We start from the raw sequence: 21,377 nt of genomic DNA on the forward strand, positions 1-21,377 counted from the left end.
CCCAGCAAACCTCTGACATGTACCACAGGGACTTTATCTCTGTCTACTATATTCAGGGACTCAGACTGGGCAGAACATGCTCGGTTGGTGGAACCTCGGGTGTTAACTAACCAGGTGGCTTTTGCTAAATGCTGCCCCCAATTTTTGAAAGATCCCCCACCCAATGCTTTCAACTAGGTTTTTAAGAATCCATTGTACCTCTCCACTTTGCCTGCAGCTGGTGCATGGTAGGGGATATGGTACACCCACTCAATGCCATGTTCCCTAGCCCAGGTGTTGATAAGGCTGTCCTTGAAATGAGTCCCATTGTCTGACTCAATCCTCTCAGGAGTACCATGTCTCCAAAGGACCTGCTTTTCAAGGCCCAGGATGGTGTTACAGGCAGTAGCGTGAGACACGGGGTAGGTTTCCAACCATCCAGTGGGGGCTTCGACCACTGTGAGCACGTAGCGCATGCCTTGGCGCGTCTGGGGCAGTGTGATGTAGTCAATCTGTCAGGCCTCCCCATACTTTTACTTGGACTACTGCCCACCATATCATATCATATCATATCATATCATATCATATCATATGGGCTTCACTTGCGTGGCCTGTTTGATGGCAGCACACATCTCACAGTCATGGATAACCTGTGAAATACCGTCCATGGTTAAATCCACCCCTCGGTCTCGTGCCCACTTATAGGTGGCATGTCTACCCTGATGGCCTGAGGCATCATGGGTCTGTCGAGCTAGGAATAACTCTCCCTTGTGTTCCAAATCTAGGTCTATCTTGGACATCCCTATCTTTGCAGCCTGGTCTACCTGCTCATTGTTTTGGTGCTCCTCATTAGCTCTGCTCTTGGGGACATGGGAATCTATGTGGCGGACTTTCACAGGTAGCCTCCTTTCCCTGGTAGCGATGTCTTTCCTCTCTTCAGCAGCCCAGATTGGTTTTCCTCTTCTCTGCCAGTTGGCCTCTTTCCACCTCTCCAGCCATCCCCACAGAGCCTTGGCTGCCATCGATGAATCAGTATACAGGTAGAGCTTTGGCCACTTCACTCTTTCTGCAATGTCCAGGGCCAGCTGAACAGCTTTGAGTTCCACAAGTTGGCTTGATCCACCTTCTCCTTCAGTGGCCTCTGCAACCTGTCGTGCGGGACTCCATATGGCTGCTTTCCACTTCTGGTTCATCCCTACGATGCTACAGGAACCGTCAGTGAAAAGAGCATAGAATGTTTCCTCTGCTGGCAGTTGGTTGTATGGTGGAGCTCCTTCAGACCATGTCACTGGTTCTTGTTCTTCATCCGTGACATCAAAATTTTAACTTTCAGGCCAATTTCTAATTACCTCCAAAATCCCAGGGCGATTCAATTTACCTATACGGGCACGCTGTGTGATAAGAGCAATCCACTTGCTCCATGTAGCACTGGTGGGAGGGTGACTGGAAGGAACCTTGCCATTGAACATCTACCCCAGCACCGGTAGTCGGGGTGCCAGGAGGAGTTGCGCTTCTGTACCAATCACCTCTGAGGCAGCTTGGACTCCTTCATTGGCTGCTAAAATTTCCTTCTCTCTTGGGGTGTAGTTGGCTTCAGACCCTCTGTAGCTTTGACTCCAAAATCCTAGTGGTCGAACCCGAGTCTCCCCAGGCACCTTCTGCCAAAGGCTCCAGGACAAACCATGGTTCCCGGCTGTAGAGTAGAGCACATTTTTCACCTCTGGTCCCGTCCTGACCGGGCCAAGGGCCACCACATGATCAATCTCCTTCTTAATCTGGGCAAAAGCTTGTTGCTGCTCAGGGCCCCAGTGGAAATTTTTCTTCTTGCCGGTGACCAGGTAAAGAGGGCTCACAATCTGACTGTGCTCAGGAATATGCATTCTCCAAAAGCCTATGGCACCTAGGAAAGCTTGTGTCTCCTTCTTATTGGTTGGTGGAGACATTGCTGTGATCTTGTTGATGACATCTGTAGGAATCTGACTCCGTCCATCTTGCCACTTTACTCCTAGGAACTGAATCTCATGAGCTGGTCCCTTAACTTTGCTCTTTTTGATGGTGAAACCAGCTCCCAGGAGGATTTGTATGATTTTCTTTCCTTTCTCAAACATTTCCAAAGCTGTGTTCCCCCACACAATGATGTCATCAATATACTGTAGGTGTTCTGGAGCTTCACCCTTTTCTAGTGCAGTCTGGATCAGTCCATGGCAGATGGTAGGACTGTGCTTCCACCCCTGGGGCAGTCAGTTCCAGGTATACTGCACTCCCCTCTACATGAAGGCAAACTGAGGCCTGCATTCTGCTGCCAGAGGAATGGAGAAAAATGCATTGGCAATGTCGATAGTGGCGTACCACTTTGCAGCCTTGGACTCAAGCTCGTACTGGAGCTCTAACATGTCTGGCACAGAAGCGCTCAGTGGTGGAGTCACTTCATTCAATGCACGGTTGTCATGTACATATTTTATGAAAAATCCTTTTGCTAGGATTTTTCTCCTGAGAAGCTGAGAGCCCTCAGAAACGAAATGTAAACAATAATTATCTTCTGCTGTGGAATGCAACAGGTGGATCTTTGATTGGTCTCATGTGGTTGTTTTTAATTAATGGTCAATCACAGTCCAGCTCTCTCTTACTCTCTGGTTAGTCACAAGATTTTATCATTCCATTCATTTCTATTCTTTGCTAGCCTTCTGATGAAATCCTTTCGTCTATTCTCTTAGTATAGTTTTAATATATAATTTTCTTTTAATATAATATATATCATAAAATAATAAATCAGCCTTCTGAAACATGGAGTCAATATTCTTGTCTCTTCTCTTGTCCTGGGACCCCTGCAAACACCACCACACACGGTAGTCCACCATCAATCTCCATTCTCCTTCAGATTTACGCACAGGCCAAATGGGGCTGTTGAAGGGTGAGTGGGTTTTGCTGACCACCCCTTGACTCTCCAGCTCTAGGATCATCTTATGGATGGGAATCACAGCATCTTGAGTTGTTCTATACTGTCAGTGATGCACTATGGAAGTGGAAACAGGTACTTGTTGCTCTTCTCCCTTCAGAAGTCCTACTGTAGATGGATTCTCAGACAGTCCAGGCAAGGTGTTCAATTGCTGGATGCCTTCTGTTACTACAGCTGCTATCCCAAATGCCCACCTGAGTCCTTTTGGGTCTTTGAAATACCCACTTGGGAGGTAATCTCTGCCCAAACTGCATGGGGCCTCTGGGCCAGTCACAATAGGGTGTTTCTTCCTCTCATTTCCAGTTAGGCTCACATCAGCTTCCACCAAACTGAAATCCTGTGATCCCCCTGTCACACCAGCAATAGAAACAGATTCTGCCCCCATGTCTTCATGGGATTAATGTGCATTGCACACCAGTATTGACCAAAGCTTTATATCCTTGTGGTTCCGATGTGCCAGGGCAACAAATCCACACAGTCCAGAAAATACGGTTTTTCCCTAGCCTCTACCTGGCTAGAGGCAGGGCCCCTCTAAGCCTGGTTATCCTTCTTTCCTTGGACATATGTCTTGGATGTTCCTTCAACGGGATCGGACATGTCATCATCATCATCATACCTGGCAGTTCGGCTACGGGCAACTGGAGCTGCTTTCCTTTTAGTGGAACTTCCTCTCTGAGTCTTGCCTTCCTTCAATTCACTCACCTGTTGTGCCAGAGCAGCAGTAGATTTTCCATCCCAACTCCTCATGTTTTCTCCGCAATCACTCAGGAAGAACCACAGCTCAGCTCGTGGGGTGTACCTTCTCTCCCCATCTGGGGAATGTCTGTGTTGGGTACCAGAACCTCTGATCTGTACTGCCGAGATTTGGAGGTCTTCTTTAATCTACTTTCTGAGCTTCTTATGACTCTTCTTTATCTTGTCCTCTAATTTCTGCAGATGTGTTTCCACCACTGCGATTCTGGCATGTGTTGGGCCATGTACAGCATCTGCATATGCTCAGAGCTTCTTTGCCATATCAAGCACAGTCTCATCCCTGTCATCCCGCTTCATTATGGCTAAAGCAGAAGCATATTCGTGTGGCCCAAGTCGTAAGGGGTTTTGCCACATCACAGACATGCATGGTACCAAGTCTGGATTCCTAGTTGTTATGTCATCTGAGAAGACAATCTCTTCCACTGCCATTTCTTTCAGGCGTTGGATCCCTTGTTCTATAGTCTTCCACTGGGTTTGCTGCATATAGTGATCATCTGCACACAGGTATTTTTGTGCTATACTCTCCAAGACCCGTGCCCAGAGGCTGTGAGGGTGAGCCCCCCTCATCATTCCTTGGTCGATGACAGGATCATGTGACAGGGATCCCAAATGCCTTGCTTCAGTGCCATCCAGAAGTGTAGCCTCGCCTGCAGCATTCAAAAGACGGACTAACCAACTACTTATGGATTCATCAGGTCGTCAGGTGTAATCCTTCCTTAGGCAATGAAGGTCCTTCAGGGAAAAGGACTCAATATTCGCTTCTGATCTTGCACCTGCTGCTTTGACTCCTGATTTTATGCCAGGAAGCATTGAGGGTCCTTCTCCTGCATCATCATCATCATCATCCACTGGTCCATCGGTCTTCTCCGTGCACTTTCCACTTCTAGTGCTGGTAGCAACAGCCATTGGTTCAGTCTTATTGTCTGGTTTAGCTGCTGGCTTAGGCTCACTATCAGGTTTGGCTGCTGGCTTCGAGCCTGGGGTGTTGGCTGCAGCCTGAGTGATTGGTATAGCTGCTAATTTAACTCCCTGGCCCCCTTCCTCTGTCTGCTGCCTGACAGTATCTAGCAGTGTACGATAAGCATATGCCGGGGCCCAACTCACTGCAATGATCTTTTTCTCCTTAGGGTCATCATGGTACTTCTCTTTCAGATATTTCCCCACCTCAGCTGGGTTCTGAATTTGTTCATGGGGAAAGTTCCTGACTATAGGGTCAGAGAATTCCTTCAGGATTTGTCCCATATCCTCCCATTTCCCACACCACTCAGGATTTTCCATGCCTGGGTCTACTTCTGGGTCAGGGGTCTCATCAGCCCATCTAGAAATCTCAGCCTTCATTCTAGAGAAGCTGCAGACTGTATAGAGGAAGCTTACCAGATTAAATACCAGAAGGATGGTGTCTTTAACATTCAGGGGAAACTGAACATTCTCTAATAGTGATGTAACAGATTCAGAGGAGAAGAAGGAAAGCAAAGGCTGAAAAGCCTCATCCCCTGCTCCTCCTCTAACAAACTGGGTGCATAACCATAGCCACGAACCTTTCATACCTGGAACAGACCCCAGCATGTTTATAAACTTCTTACAAGTCATTACCACCAAGCCCAAGCAGGATAGCTCTTCTGGTCACTGCCCCTCTGCTGTAAAAACTATGTATTAGGGACAATACTAGAGCTATTTCTGGATAAGAAAACAAACCTAGGGACCATAGTGGTATTAAGATCTCAAAGAAACCTAGGGACCAGAAATGCATGCAAGCCTTCTCCCCAAAAGACATTATGAATTCAAAAAACATGGCTATTAACTGCCTTATACCAATACAGAGTAATGGCAACCAAAATGCACTCAAAACAGGTTTTTTTCCACTCTCTCTCGAGCCCCACGTCTTGGGCACCAAATTTTGTCCTGGTTTAGGGCAAATTTGGGAGAAAACCTCCAAAAGGGGACCCCTCCAGAAAGCAAACCTACACGGCCCCTCCCCCCAACCGGTTCGGGAAAGATTCCTTCGAGACAAGTGGAAAGAACCTGTTTAACAGGCAAAATACCCCCCAGCACACAAAATGAACAATACCAGATGATAACACTCTTTCACCACTCTGAAAAAGATGACAAATTCAGAAAGTCTCTCTTGGGAGTGGTTGCTCTCTCATCAGTCCCTACGGCACTGGGGATAGCTGCTGCTGGCCACAAGGTGCAAACTCTTGGTGTTTCCCAGGTCCCAGTCCGGAGCAGGCTCGAGTAATTCCAAAAAAGGGAATGGAAAAACAGTCCAGAGAAAAATTCGGACTGCTTAGCTAAACTAACTAACAAGCAGAAGCAAAAAGCAAGGGCAAAGCAGGAGCAAAGCAAAAGCAAAAGCAAAGTGAAAAGCCAAGCAAAAAGCTATAGCAGCACTATGTACTGCTCTGTCTCTGTGTCCCACCAGCTATGGGGCAGCAGGCTGATAAGAAAGCAAAACAAAACTTTCACTTTTCAGAGCCAGTTGTGAAGGCACAGAACATAATATCCAGCATAAACAGAACACACGAATGGGGATACAAGCATCATAACGTCACCCTAGGACAGTAGACATAATAAGTTCAAGGCCGGTCAAGTGTTGGTCAGGAAGTTGATATAGAATTTGGACACAGGAATGAGCTTTAGAGAACCCCAACAGCTCTAATTCCTAGGGTTTCTCTGGTGCTTGTAGTAGGGTCTCCATCCACATACCAAAACATAAATAATTTAATGAGTGTTTTAATTTGGTCCCAAATTCATTAAAAAGTAAAACTTCTGTAAAGGCATTGACTGTATTTACTAATGGTTCAGGGAGATTCCATAAGTCAGTGATGACGTGAAAGAATCCTGACACTCAAGAGTGGGAGGCTGATGTTCAGATTGTTCAAGGATCCTGGCAAATCACAGAATTGGCAGCTGTTGTCAGAGCCTTTGACAAATTCAAATCACCCTTAAATTTAGTAACTGATTCAGCCTATGTTGCTGGAATAGCTGAAAGAGCAGAACATTCCTTGTTAAAGGATATGCCAATACCCAATTTATACAGCTTGCTTTGGAAGTTAACGTACCTCCTCTCCTACCGAGAGCAACTATACCACATTATGCGTGTGAGGTCACACACTGACCTCCCAGGACCAGTTACAGAGGGAAACCAGAGAGAAGATAATTTAGCCATGGCAGCGCAAACTACCCTACCAGACATTTGTAATCAGGCTAAATTGAGCCATCAGTTTTTTCACCAAAATGTGCCAGCCCTTGTCCGTATGTTTAAAATCACAAGGCAACAGGCAAGAGCAATGGTGGGCTCCTGCCCCAATTGCCAGGATTTTGCTTTACCCTCCATGGGGGCCAGGGTTAACCCCGGAAGCCTCGAAAGTTTACAATTGTGGCAAACAGATATTACACACTATGCACCTTTTGGGAGACGGAAATATATCCATGTTGTTTTGCAGAGACAAACAAAACTCCACAACTTTTGTGAAAGTTGTAAAGCCAGTATGTTTATTACAGTGCTGGACGCATGTGAGAATCGTTCCCCTAAAATGACATGCGTACTTCTGGGAACTTCAGGTCCCTTTTTATCCCCCTCTCAAATACATATGCATACAATTTCCCAATAGGTTCATATATATTCATTTTTATGAATTTCGCGTGACATTTGCCACTAGTTCTTCTTTATCAGAAAGAATTCCTAGATCAGGGTGACCTGCTCTCATAGCAGTCTCTGTCTCTCTCTATCACCCTCTGTCTTCTGTCTCCCCCCACCCACCCCCCCTTATCTCTCTCCTTCACTGAAGCAGTTTCTCTGAGCCTAGGTTTTTCGCAGCCAGACTGCACAGCAAGCTACATACTTAAAGATGTACATTCCACCTAAATCAAAATGGATTTCTACCCTGGAAAATTTCCACTCTGCCTCAATGTGTCCATAGATATGCTCTCTCTGCTGCTATATTCACATCAGCCCACACAGGAGAAAAAACAAAAGATGTCATCTGACATCTCCTAGCGTTTTCTACCCTAGGCATTCCCCAAGCCATCAAAACACATAATGATCCTGCTTACAATTCCAGAAATTTCAAACAGTTCCTAGATCAATGGGGAGAAAAACACACCACTGGCATACCCCACTCCCAAACGAGGCAATCTATTGTAGAGAGAACAAGCATTAAATAGTTTATGTTTTGGTAGGTGGATGGAGATTTGGCCTGGGTAGCTGTCAAGAGCGAACTGGAGGTGTTCATTGGTTTGCAGCAAAGGTTCTAGACTAATGTTGCTGGAAGATATATACATGTGAATTCACAGCCCACTAGTACAGCACCAGAGAACGTATCTATGGACACATGGATATATTTCTGTCTCTCAAAGGGTGGATAGTATGTAATATCTGTTTGCCACAATTGTAAACTTTCAAGGCTTCCGGGGTTAACCCTGGCCCCCATGGAGGGTAAAGCAAAATCCTGGCAATTGGGGCAGGAGCCCACCATTGCTCTTGCCTGTTGCCTTGTGATTTTAAACATACGGACAAGGGCTGGCACATTTTGGTGAAAAAACTGATGGCTCAATTTAGCCTGATTACAAATATCTGATAGCGTGGTCTGCACTGCCATGGCTAAAATATCTGCTCTCTGATTGCCCTCTGTAACTGGTCCTGGGAGGTCAGCGTGTGACCTCACATGCATAATGTGATATGGATAGTCTGGGTGGGAGAGGAGGTACATTAACTTCGAAAGCGAGCTGTATAAATCTGGATTTGGTACTTCCTTTAACAAGGAATGTTCTGCTCTTTCAGCTATTCCAGCAACATAGGCCGAATCAGTAACCAGATTCAAGGGTGATTTGAATTTGTCAAAGGCTCTGACAACGGCTACTAATTCTGCAATTTGTGGGGATCCCTGAACAATTTGAACATCAGACTCCCACTCTTGAGAGTCAGGATTTTTCCAAGTCATAACTGACTTGTGCGATTTTCCAGAGCCATCAGTAAAAATAGTCAGTGCCTTTAAAGGAGTTTGACTCTTTAATGATTTTGGGATAAAATTAAAACACTCATTAAATAGTTTATGTTTCTGTAGGTAGATAAAGATTTGACTTGGGCAGCTGCAAGAGCCAACTGGAGGTGTTCATTGGTCTGGAGCAAAGCTTCCAGATCACCTGATGTCACTGGAAGGTAAATGCATGTGAACTCACACCCTGCTAGGGTCCTAAGGCAATCTCTGGCTTTTATGATAAGCTGAGCCATAAGCTCCTGAGGTGTTGTGATGGTCTTATTTGGTTTGTGTGATTGGAACACCCACTACTATGATTAAAAGCTGATCGTTCAGAGTGGGATCCCACTGGAAAATGAGCCCATGAAACTTGGGTGATTTATCCAAGATGGCAAATTGGAAAGGCAGGGCAGGATCCGTGCGGTGGGCTTGTCTCGTGGACAGTGCTTCTGATACTTTCTGGATCGCTTCATGGGCCTCCGGTGTGATGGTTCATGGGGAGTCGAGGTCATCAGAGCCTCTCAGGAGATTGTAAAGGGGGGCAAGGTCCTTGGTCATGATGCCTAGCAGTGGACAAACCCAGTTTATTCTCCCACATAGTTGATGAAGGTCCCACAGGGTTCTCGGGTTGTCCTTGATGGTGAGCTGCTGGGGTTCGATGGTCCTTTCGCTGATTCGGAGTCCTAGGTAAGTCCACAGGCAGGTGCGCTGAATATTTTCAGTAGCAATTTCAAATTCTGCTCCTACGATGGCCTGAATAGTCTTTTTGAGAACAATCTCCAAATAATAGTCTGTCTCAGTGCATATTAGGATATCATGCATGCAGTGAAAAATTATGGTATAAGGGAATTTTTCTTGAATGGGTGAGAGAATGTGGACAGCAAACATTTGGCAGATAGCTGGCGAGTTTTTCATCCCTTGAGGAAGAACTTGCCATTGATACCTTTTTAGCGGGGCTTGTCTATAAATTGATGGCACAAAAAATGCAAATCTTGGAGCATCTCTGGGATGGATGGAGAGGGATATTAAAAAAGCAATCTCTGATATCAGTGACTGCCAATTTCCAATCTCTCAGCAGCACCGAGGGTGAGGGTAGGCCGGGCTGCAGAGGGCCTATGTCCTCAATGACCTCATTGACCTTCCTGAGGTCTTGCAGGAGCCTCCACTTGTCTTTGCCTGGTTTATGGATGACAAAGGCAGGGGGGTTCCAAGGGCTAGTGGATGGTACTATGTGGCCCTTGGACAACTGCTCCTGCACAATGGATTTGAGCACCCTTAACTTTACTTCTCAGAGGGGCCACTGATCAATCCACACTGGTTCATCAGTTTTCCATGTGAGTGGTGTGGTAAGGTTCTCTACAGTGGCCCCAGCTAGAAATCCCACGGTGGTGGTGAGATTTCCAGCCTTGCTCCCCATTGAGACAATAGGTCCCTGCCCCATAAGGTGATAGGTGCCCTTACCACAAAAGATCTTACTGTGGCTACCTGACCCTCAGGTCCTTGAATAAGGATTGTCTGTTTGCTCTGCATAGAGAGGGCAGCTCCTCCAATCCCAGAGATGGCTCCATTGGCTGGCACTAGTTCCCAGCCCTGTGGCCACTTGGAAGGGGCAATGATGGTCCCTTCTGCTCTGGTATCTGCTAGTCCTGGAAGATAAACTTTGTCCCCCTTGTTAAACAAGCCACATTCTATAATAGGTCTGTCTTGGCCCACAATCTCTGCCCAAAAAAACCATAGGGTTTTCCAGCAAAATGTCGGTCCAGGTGAGTAGGAAAAAACCTTGGGCAATGGGTGTACCCATAGACAAAAGCCAAGGTGTGTCTACACACAGGATAGTTACAGTAGTCTCATCCCCTGGTCCCACAGTTTGGACTTCTGGTAGTACTCGTAAACTGTCTGGTCCATTTATAGAGTCCCCTAGGATTAAAATGTCCCTTGGTCCATCAGAAGGTCTGAATTCACCAGTTGGAATTTGGTAGCTTGCCTCATCATCAAACTGGATGGAAAGGGCGCTTACCAGCGTGAGTCATGTCCTTGCCAGAACGTATTGGTAGATCTCAGAGAGTTGGTGCTCATTCTCGTCGTCATAGACAGTCTCTCGATGCCTTGACTTTGCGAGATGGAGGGGAAGGAGGGACAGAATGGCTTGGCATTTGGTGTCGTGGCACAGGACCGCCCTGTACTCTGCTGGAAGTTTCCCTGGTGTTTCTGGTAAGACGGAGGATGCTGAACCTGCTGGTGATATTGAAACTGGGGACAGTGTTTAAAATGTTCTTTACAGTCCAGGCATACAGCAGAGGGACAACCAGTGGAGGGGTGTCTGTAAAAAGTCTTTATCACATTCCACCTTGAGGTGGCCCAGTTCACCACACCTAAAGCATCTGAAATTTTGTTTATTCTTTGCCACAAAGGCATCAGCTGCTCCTTTGCTGACTGTCAGGGCTACCATATGTTCTGTAGTTTTGAGACGGGTACAGACTTCCATCATTTGCTGGATGGTTTCAGGGTCTGGAGGGAGTGCTCTTATAATTTTCTTGCAATCCTCATTCTCATTGGACACTGCTATTTTACTGAGCAGTTCTTCTCTAGCCCTTGGGCAACTGATTTGCTTATCAATAGTGTATTTTAGTCTGTCTATGAATTTAATAAATGTCTCATCAATGCTCTGACAAATGTCAGTGAAACTTTGTTGTGGGGTGGTACCATCAGGTGTTTGGAATAAAGCATTCTGGGTAGCATTTTTACTGTCGTCTCAAACAGCTCTGGGTAGATTTAGGGCTTGCTCCTGTGGTTTTTCATAGGGTACTTCCCCGCTCAGGTGCTCTACTGTAAAATGAGCTCACCCATCCTCACTTTTGTAATTTTTCATAATGCTTTTAGTTGTTTTTTCCAAATTGAGTCCCACAGAAGAAGCTCTGTGGGTGATAGGAGGAGGGACATAACATGCCGAAGATCATGGAGGATGAGCACATGAGCTGAGAAAGTTACTTGTAATAGATTCTTAAAATATGGAGATTTTCGTCCATAGTCGTTAGATGCCTTGCATAATTCTTTGAGTTCACCATATGGAATAGATTCCCATTTAGGGGTTATCCCTCTTTTGTATATAACTGGGGATGCTAGGGCTTGTAATTTTTGAGCAAAATCACAATTACAATCGAAAGCTACTTCCCTTTGAACTTTTGCCCAGTGATCCTGAGATTCACAGTCTGAGTCTGTAGAATCACTGTCCTACTTTGGAGAGGAGGGAGATCTGCTCTTAGAAGCACAAGAGCTTAGGCTGGGGTGTACATTTTGGTGCTTGGAGCCTGGGGGAGCAGCCGTGGGAGCCACCGGGGGGGAGGGGGGGGGGGGGCGCAGAAGAGATCCCCGTGAGGCACGGGGATGAGGGAACAGGGATGGGGGTAGGAACACGATAACCGGGATGATAACTGGGGTACAGAACTTCTAATATTTTCAGAACCCACTCCCAAACCCTCAATCACTGCATAGATAGAATGAAAAAGTGGATAGAACTTCCCATCCTGAAAATCACATTCAGTTTGCAGATGATATAGCTTTTTTCCAACCTTATCCCAAAACTCAACAGCCAAATCTAACTCACGTGTAACACCCGGAAAATACTTGAAAATTCAACTAAAGAGAACCTTTAAAACCCCCCTAGAGAACCTAACATAATTTTTAACAAGGGCATAGACTTCTTTCTGCTCGTTGGTTATTTTAGCACCCATCGAGCCCTCTCCGTCCCACGAGATAAAAACAGGAAAAAAAAATATGACCGTCCTTAGAGTACACTTAACACACCAGTGGGTCAAAAGAAAAATCTCAGAGGAGTCTTGCTGAGTCAACCAATGTCGCAGACATCTTTCATGAAAAATCCTTTCTTAGGATTTTTCCTTGTGAGAAGCTGCAGTTACAGCAACCAAAGTAAACAATGGTTATCTGCTGCTGTGGAATGCAACAGGTAGACCCTGTGATTGGTCTCCTGTGGGTGTTTGGATTTCTTGACCACTCATGGCAGAGCTGGCTCTTGCTCTGTCTGAGACACAGATCTTTGTTATTCATTCCTTTTCTATTCTTAGCTTAGCTAGCTTCTGAAGAAACCTTTTCCTTTCTATTGCTTTTTAGTATAGTCTAATGTAACATATATCATAAAATAATAAATCAAGCCTTCTGATCATGGAGTCAACATTCTCGTCTCTTCTTCACCCTGAAAACCCTTGTGACCACAGTCACAATTGGTGACCCCCGACTGAGGAGGACAATCATCACTTGGTGAGACCACCAGAGGAGCATTGCTGCACTGGGTAAACCCTGTATGTGTGGCATTGATGGTTGCTTCACAAGTGACCATAGAAGTGGATTCTAGCCAGGAGCTGAAGAACTGAAGATCCGAATTTGGACAGAGTTCACAGCAAGGCTGACCACAAAGAGAACCTTCTGAAAAGCCTCCAGGAAGATGTTCGGAAAGCTCAGCAGAACCATGCAGATAGCCAGAGAGTCCTGGACACTGTCACAAGGTACTGTTGGTTTTTCCCCTCCTAAAGATGAGGCCATTCGCAGTTTGTGGCTGCTCATGTGGAGGACTTCTCCCCTAGAGGATGAGGTTCCATTCTCCCCTTCAGAGGAGAAACTTATTGCCCTCTGGCAAAAATGGGGTGAAGAGGACGGAATTCTCCTGTTGGAGACAGATTTCTATGAGTTTTTTCGATGGGCAAAGCTCTTTGGGTTTTTTACGAATGTGCTATATGCCCTTGATGTGTTTGTCTGGGAGTGTATGGACTCCATTTTCCAATTCTTTTTATACCGTGGGTTCGGATGCCCCTCGATTTATCCAACCTTTTTGTTGCTCTTTCTAGTCTTGAAACGGAGAGCAGCTGTTTTTCCCTGGATTGCTAACTGCAAGGGCAAAGCCCCGTTCCCCCCAATTCCGGGGGAAGACCCTTTGGAGGGGGACGATCTGCTGCTTTCCAGCCCCCCTGAACCACAGTGGGGGGGCGAAGTTTCGCCCGCAGCCGAAGTTTTTTTTACTGTGTCTTCGGAGCATGCTCAGACGGAGCCGTTTTTTCCCCCCTCCCGTCGCTCTCAGGGGGGATGGGAGTGGGCGGTGCCGCCCCGGCCAGCGCCACGGGCACCGCCCCGGCCAGCGCCGCGAGCGCTGCCCCAACCCGCCCCGCGGGTGCGGGCGCTTCTCCGCACGGCCCGTCCCGCGGCCGCCCCTGCCGGGGAGCCTGTGGGCGCTCCGGCTGCGGTTCCGCCAGCTTCCCCGTCTGCATCTGAGGCCTCAGAGACACCGCTTCCCGCGGCTGCGCCGATGTTGCTGGGCACCAGCGATCCACCGCTCCCCCCGGCTGTCCCGCCGCCTTCTGCGACTGCGCTTCTGCGGCCCATGTCAGAGGCCGGTGCAGAAGAAGCTGCCGACCCCGTGCCACCCCTGCCGCCCCCGCCGCCTCCCCAGGCGGCCCCGCTGCCCGCCCCTGCGGGGACTCCGTCCTCCGTGTCTGTGTCAGAGGCGGCCCTGGAGCCGGCGGCAGCTGCAGCGGCGCCTCCTGCATCCAGCGTGACTTCCTCCCCGAGTTTTTCGGGTTGTCCCAGGGCTGCCCCTACAGGGGGAGCTGGGACAGGGGAAGAGGGCATCAGCCTGTCCTTCCGTGGAGGAGGCATGGCCCGACAGCTGGCTGTGGGCGCAGCGCGGCTGCCTGTTTTCAAGATCAGCATTTTTGGTGGGTTGGGGGATGTTTGGTCCGGGGTTTCCCCCTGGGGGATGCGAATCTCTCTGCCGCCCCTCGCGCGCCCCAGCGGCGAGGGGGAGGTGGGTCCCGAAAGTTCTGCCCCTGGTCCCCAGCCCAGAGGGGGTGGAGGTGGTGCCGTGAGGCAGATGGGAGGAACACCTGGTGCATTTGCATTGCAGAGGCAGAGGGCACAGCAGGAAGCGAGCATCGCTTGTCTGCTGTGGGGAAAGGACATCCCCAGACCCGAGACAAGGTTTCTTGGGACAGCTTCTGTCTTCCCATTGCCGGCATGCCTCGGTGATTTTGGGGAAAGGAAGTGTTTGGTCACCCCTTCTGCCATTGTACTGGCAGCAGGGTGCGGGTCTGTGCCAATGCAGAGCCTGCCTCGGGGGCTGGGCCTGGGCTGTCTGGCTTGGTTGCTTGGGCCAGGGCCACCTCCCAGCCTCCTGTTGGGTTTGGGGGCTTTGCTTCCCCCTTCTGGTCCTGGGCCACCTTTCTGTGGGCCAGGTCTGGGGTTCCAGATCCTTCCACATGTGCCAGGGCCCCCAAGGGCCTCTCTCTGGCTCCTTTGCTGCTGCTGCTCTTTCCGACAAGACAAAAAAAAAAAAAAAAAAAAAAAAAAAAAAAAAAAAAAAAAAAAAATTAAATTGAATTGAATAAAAAAGGGTGAAAGAGCTGGCAGCAGCTCAGAGGCCTTGAGGAGCCAGGGATTGGCTTCAGCCCAAGTTGTTCAATAAAGGGCTGTGGCAAGACATTTCAGAAATTTTCTCGAAATTCTTTGAAGACTGTCAATGGACATTTGATAACTATTGATTGACTTTTTCTGTAGCAAGCCTGTTTCAGGACCAAAAGAAACTTTCAGATATGGCAAAGAGGGACATCTTCAGACCATGGACTTTTCCTGAAACTCAGCTGCTTGGACTTGAATTTTCTTTGCATTGTTTTTGCATTTTCTTATATTGTAAAATTGTTTTAGTGATATGATAGACTTTTATGTTCTACAGGTGAAGAAATTCCCAGTGCATTCCACAGGAGCACTTGAGTGGAGTTTGATTGGCAACAGATAACCTGTCAAGTGTTTGTCTTTTTCTTCGGCATGAGTACAGCAGAGAAAATTACAAACACTTTTTCCTTTTAATTTAACTAAATAAAAAAAGGTGACATGTCACAGACATCTTTCATGAAAAATCCTTTCTTAGGATTTTTCCTTGTGAGAAGCTGCAGTTACAGCAACCAAAGTAAACAATGGTTATCTGCTGCTGTGGAATGCAACAGGTAGACCCTGTGATTGGTCTCCTGTGGGTGTTTGGATTTCTTGACCACTCATGGCAGAGCTGGCTCTTGCTCTGTCTGAGACACAGATCTTTGTTATTCATTCCTTTTCTATTCTTAGCTTAGCTAGCTTCTCAAGAAACCTTTTCCTTTCTATTGCTTTTTAGTATAGTCTAATGTAACATATATCATAAAATAATAAATCAAGCCTTCTGATCATGGAGTCAACATTCTCGTCTCTTCTTCACCCTGAAAACCCTTGTGACCACAGTCACAAACCAACCCTCAAACTCTCGAGGGTTATCGGTTGGCCCCTAAGAAATTCCCCAGAAAATTGGGGATTTTCTCTTGGGGAACTGGAACACTTGACTGTGATTTAAAATCCAGTGGCTGGCCAATGGAGACGCTTTCAATGGGCTAACAGAAAGCCCCATGGTCAGGGCACCAATTGTAGCAGCGTGGGATTTAGATGACGGATGCTGCTACCTATTTCCCAATAAGCATCTCCTGCGGAAAAGCCGCTTTGGTAGGCATTCAGGCAAAGCCATCAAGTCCACACACCACACTCACTACAGCTAGCTCAGCGAAGAGAGGCAGAAGGGCCTTTTGTATGATAAATTCTGGCAAAGGTTTATTCCAGCATGCCAAAGGGAAATCAGGGACAAAAAGACAAAAGCACGTGGTCTGCACAAGGTTAAGTATGGGGTCAGTGGCCAAAGGTCTGAGGGCATGGGGGCAGCACAAAGGGCAGAGCAAAGGGCATTGGCCTATAGGGAAGACGGGGCCGGCCACCAGGGATACCACAACCAATGAGGAAATGGGGAAAGGAGAAACTATGAGAATTTGGGACATATGGGCAAAAGCAACTGGGGTGGATCATAGTGTTGCAAGGCTCCATGGGAAAGTCTTCTCTTTCAGCCCAGGTGGAGACTCTATGGTATATTCTTCCAAAGCAAGGCCCTGGAGATTTCTCTGAGGGGTTCAAAGGATTCCGCACAAGGTATGAACCACATGGTGCATGGTTCAAGATATGTTATTACCAATGCATGCTAACAAAGAAGCGGCAGCCACTGCTGCTGCTGCCCCATCAGTACCAATTGCGGCTGCAGCTCCAGCAGCCTCCTCCCTCTGTGACTGCTCCTTCTGAGAAGCCTCCTGCTCTGCCAATAGCACCCAAGAATTGCACTCTTCCCCTGGACACTGATGATAACATCCTGATAGGTTTCTCCTCGAGCCATGTCTTATGAGCTCTCAGAGCACTTATCACACCCAAGATAGCCAGCTACCCCGCATGGCATAAAATTAGCAGGATGGCTTCTGCAGTACTGCTGGAAACAGAAAAATGTTTAATAAAAGAAGAAATAACAAAGCTCTTGAAGAGAAAAACTGAGCCAGGGGCAAGAGGTTCTTGCTCCTGCTAAAACACCACAAAAAGCAATTATTTCCTTTGTTCTCTTCCTTTTCTAGTGAACTACCTAAGCGGGACCTCTTGGCCTCTGTCCAATTGGACAGCCCCAGGTCTGAGGTGAAGCCCAAAAGGTCCTATGAGATGTCTTTGTGCGAAATTGTGAGAGAAATTTCTGGGCTCTACTCTGCAGCCAGGAGCCTTGGCATGTCCTGGAGCCTTTGGCAGAAGGTGCCTGGGGAGACTCGGGTTCGACCACTAGGATTTTGGAGTCAAAGCTACAGAGGGTCTGAAGCCAACTACACCCTAACAGAGAAAGAAATCTTAGCTGCCTATGAAGGAGTCCAAGCTACCGCAGAGGTGATTGGTACAGAAGCGCAAGTCCTCCTGGCACCCCGACTACCAGTGCTGGGGTGGTTGTTCAAAGGCAAGGTTCCTTCCACCCACCATACCACCAGTGCTACATGGAGCAAGTGGATTGCTCTTATCACACAGAGCGCCCGTATAGGTAAACTGGATCGCCCTGGGATTTTGGAGGCAATTACAAATTGGCAGGGAAGTTTGGTGCCCCGAGAGGGAAACCCGGTGACAGGGCAGGAGGACCAGGTGCCTCTGCCATAGGAACCGATGCCACCACTATTTGTGCAAGAGGACAGGCTGCAAGGTGGACCGGGCCTGGGGAAAGGGGGGGTGCAGCGGTGATAGGGGCAGGCAAGCCAGGGGGGAAAGGGACCAACCGCAGGGACTGCGGCCATTGTTGAGGAGAAGTGGGATGGTGCAGCTGAGGGGAAGAGGGGGCCTGACGATCTCCGAACTTGCGGCAGCCACAGCCAGCACAGCAGCACCAGGCACAGCAGCTCCTGTGGGGAGTTGGGGGCTTGGAGTGACAGTGGCCAGTGAGAGGAGGGAAGGGGAGAGGACAGACTGCAGGAACCGCGGCAGGCATGGCCGGGATGCCTGGCAGGGGAGCTGAGTCAGGTGCGGGTGGTGTGGGCTGAGGAGCAGGGGTAGGGGGACCTGACAAAGGGGTGGGGACGGGAGGAGGGGCAGACGCGGGAGGAGAGGCAACCTTGGGAATGGGGAAACTTGACATGGGGGCGGGGAACTCCAGCACAGAGGCAGTGATGGGAGGAAGGGCGATCGCGGGGCAGGGAAAGTTGGCAGGGGGGTGGCAATGGGGGCGGCACCTGCCTCAGCGGGAATGTCCAATGCAGAGGTGGCACCTGCTGTGGGGGCAGGGCTTGGAGGTGGGGGGGGAAGGCAAGGGAAGGAAGGAGGAGGATCCCAGACACCATTTTGAGTAACTAAGGTGGGAATATTTTGCTCCAAATCATTCAAAATGGCTGATCTGGCCATGTGGCCAGCACCATCTTGTCCTATAGACGTGAATGGAAGTTCAGGGTAAAGGGATATTGGGAAAAGGGTTGGGTTGGAGCCCAGGCTGGCATGGCCAGTACCAGCCTGGAAAAGGGACAGGAGAGGGCTGGAAGTGGCAGAGGGCAGGTGGCTCTCCTGCACCTTTTTTAGGCAATTTCCATCTCCAGACCTGTCCCAAGGGGATGAGAACACAGGAACAGGGGGTAGGAACATGATATGTGGGGTGATAACTGGGGTACAGAACTTCTAATATTCTCAGAACCCTCTCCCAAACACTCAGTCACCACACAGATAGAGTGAAAAAGTGGATAGAACTTCCCAACCCAAAATCCCCTTCAGTTTGCAGATGACATAACTTTTTCCCAACCTTATCCCAAAACTCAACAGACAAAACTAACTCACATGTAACGCCCAGAAAATACTTGAAAATCCAATGAAAAGAACCTTTAAATTCCCCTAAGAGAACCTAACATTATTTTTAAGAAGGGTATTAGAAACTTGGGAATAAACTTCTTTCTGCTCCATGGTTAGATTAGAACCCATCAAGCCCTCTCCCTCCTCTGAGATAAAAAGAGGGAAAAAAAAAAAGGTGATCATTACTAGAGTATGCTTACCACACCAGTGGGTCAAAAGAAAAATCTCAGAGGAGCCTCGCTGTGTTGACCAGCCCTTGAGCCCCCGAGGGTTGTCGGTTGGCCCCTGAGAAATTCCCCAGAAAACTGGGGTTTTTCCTTTTGGGGAACTGGAGCACTTGACTGCAATTTAAAATCCAGTGGCTGGCCAGTGGAGATACTTTCAAAGGGCTAACAGAAAGCCCCATGGTCAGGGGGCTTTTGTAGCAGCGTGGGGTTTAGATGGTGGATGCTGCTACCTATTTCCCAATAAGCATCCCCTGTGGAAAAGCCACTTGGGTAGGCATTCAGGCAAAGCCATCAAGTCCATAGACCACACTTACCATGGCTAGCTCAGAGAAGAGAGGCAGAAGGGCCTTTTGTATGATTTTGTTCCAGCAAAAGTTTATTGCAGCAGACCGAAGGGAAATCAGGGACAATAGATGAGGCCATGTGGTCTGCACCAGGTTAAGTATGGGTGGGCATGGGGGTGGTACAAAGGGCAGGGAAAAGGGCATTAGCCTACAGGGAAGATGGAGCCGGCCACCAGGGATACCACAATCAATGAGGAAACAGGGAAAGGAGAAACCACTAGAATTTGGGACATATGGAGAAGGGAACAGGAGTGCATGCAAGGCTCCATGGGAGAATCCTTTCTGTCCACCTAGGTGGGGAGAACTCTATGGTAGGTCTTTCCAAGGCAATGCCCTGGGGATTTCCTGTAGCAGCTTGAATTGCTGCTAGTAAAGTCCAAGGTAAAGAAGCAAAAAGGGCCTTTGCATAATATCCACAGATGTTTAATTCAGCCCCGTGGTGAGATGTTCAGGTCCCAGACACACACACATTCAGGGTCCAGCTTTTTTTCTCTCCAGAGGCCCAGGGGCTGACCCTGGTCTCGGGGCAGTACAAAGATAAGGACCAATCAGGGAATAGGGAAGGAGTGGTGCAGGAACAGAGGAACAGACATAGGAACAGGGGAAGGAGCCAATGGGGTGTAACTTAGGGGATGCCCCCCAGGGCCTCCACAATTTCCCTGAGGAGGAAGGATTCAGAGGATTCCACAGCAGATGGCTATCTAAACATATCTATACAACTAAGACCACTGTGAATGCTATTAAGTTTATAGAATGGATCAAGAGGGTAAGGAATTTAAAGCTTGTTAACCTCTTTTGGTATGTGTACATGTGGCTATCTAACCATCACAGCCTGAGTTCCTAGTTTTGGGAGTTCATTAACAATGGTACCTATTTTGGAGAAGGAATGCAGGGGGTGCTGCCTCCCAACCCTTCACTCACTTCTTTAAGTCTGCCACAACAGCTTTTGAAGGGTTTAAATTTTCTCTAGATGCTAACAATATTGTACAGTAGCTGGTGTTTCTGATATGTTTATTCAATGCAGTCCATTCAGTATTTAGAGACAGAGTCAGGTTGCCTTGGAAAACTATGCTGACATATACCTCAGAGACTAGGGATGCTGCCCAGGAGCATGCCACAGGGGCTGGGGACACTGCCCAATAGCCTATCACTGCCCAATACTCCACCTTAGAAATGAATCACTCGGATTGGATGGGGTTATGGGAGGAGATAGGCTGGGTGCTGAAGGAAACTCTCCCCCAGTCGTTTGGAAGCTTCCCCCTTGCAAAACACAGATCCCCAGTAAGACTGCTGAGTGCTTGAAAGAACATTGTTCTGTAAATTCCAGAGATGTCCAACTCACTGCAATGTGTTGTGGACCTTGGCTAATGCTTACCACACCATGGTCTTAACACTACAGCACTACCTGCAGTCGGAAGAAAAGGCTGATGGTGCAGCAGTGGAACCAACAGACATTACAACCATCCAGATTCCAGCTAAATCACAAGGGCAGCTCTCGGGGTCTCTAGCTGGTCAGAGTGACCCTGAGAAAAGTTAGAAAGTCTCTTTTCCCAGCCCGACGGTCGAAGAAAGAGTCAAGAGCTCTTCATTTCTCAGTCTCAAAGTTGTTTATTGTATCTTATCTATAAAATTCTTTCTCCTGTCCTTCCGAGGTCCGCTCAGCAAGACAGTCCAAGGGACTCTGCCTGCCCCTGGGCAGTGTTATCTTTTTATACTAAAAACTATATTTACAATTACTTTCCAATACCTATACCTATCATCTATGTTAGACAGTGATCTTCTACTCTAAACCAATCTAAAAGTGCCAACATCACAGCAGAAGATGGAGGCCAAGAAGAAGAAGGAGAAAGGCTGGACACAACCAGATTCCTCCATCTTGCCCCCTGAACCCTCATTCTAAAAACCCCAAAAATCTATTTTTCCACTCTGTGATAAATTC

Source organism: Agelaius tricolor, unplaced genomic scaffold (assembly GCF_023055355.1).
Source record: "Agelaius tricolor isolate 1412-34295 unplaced genomic scaffold, bAgeTri1.0.p SCAF_98, whole genome shotgun sequence".
In the NCBI taxonomy this organism is placed as follows: Eukaryota; Metazoa; Chordata; class Aves; order Passeriformes; family Icteridae; genus Agelaius; species Agelaius tricolor.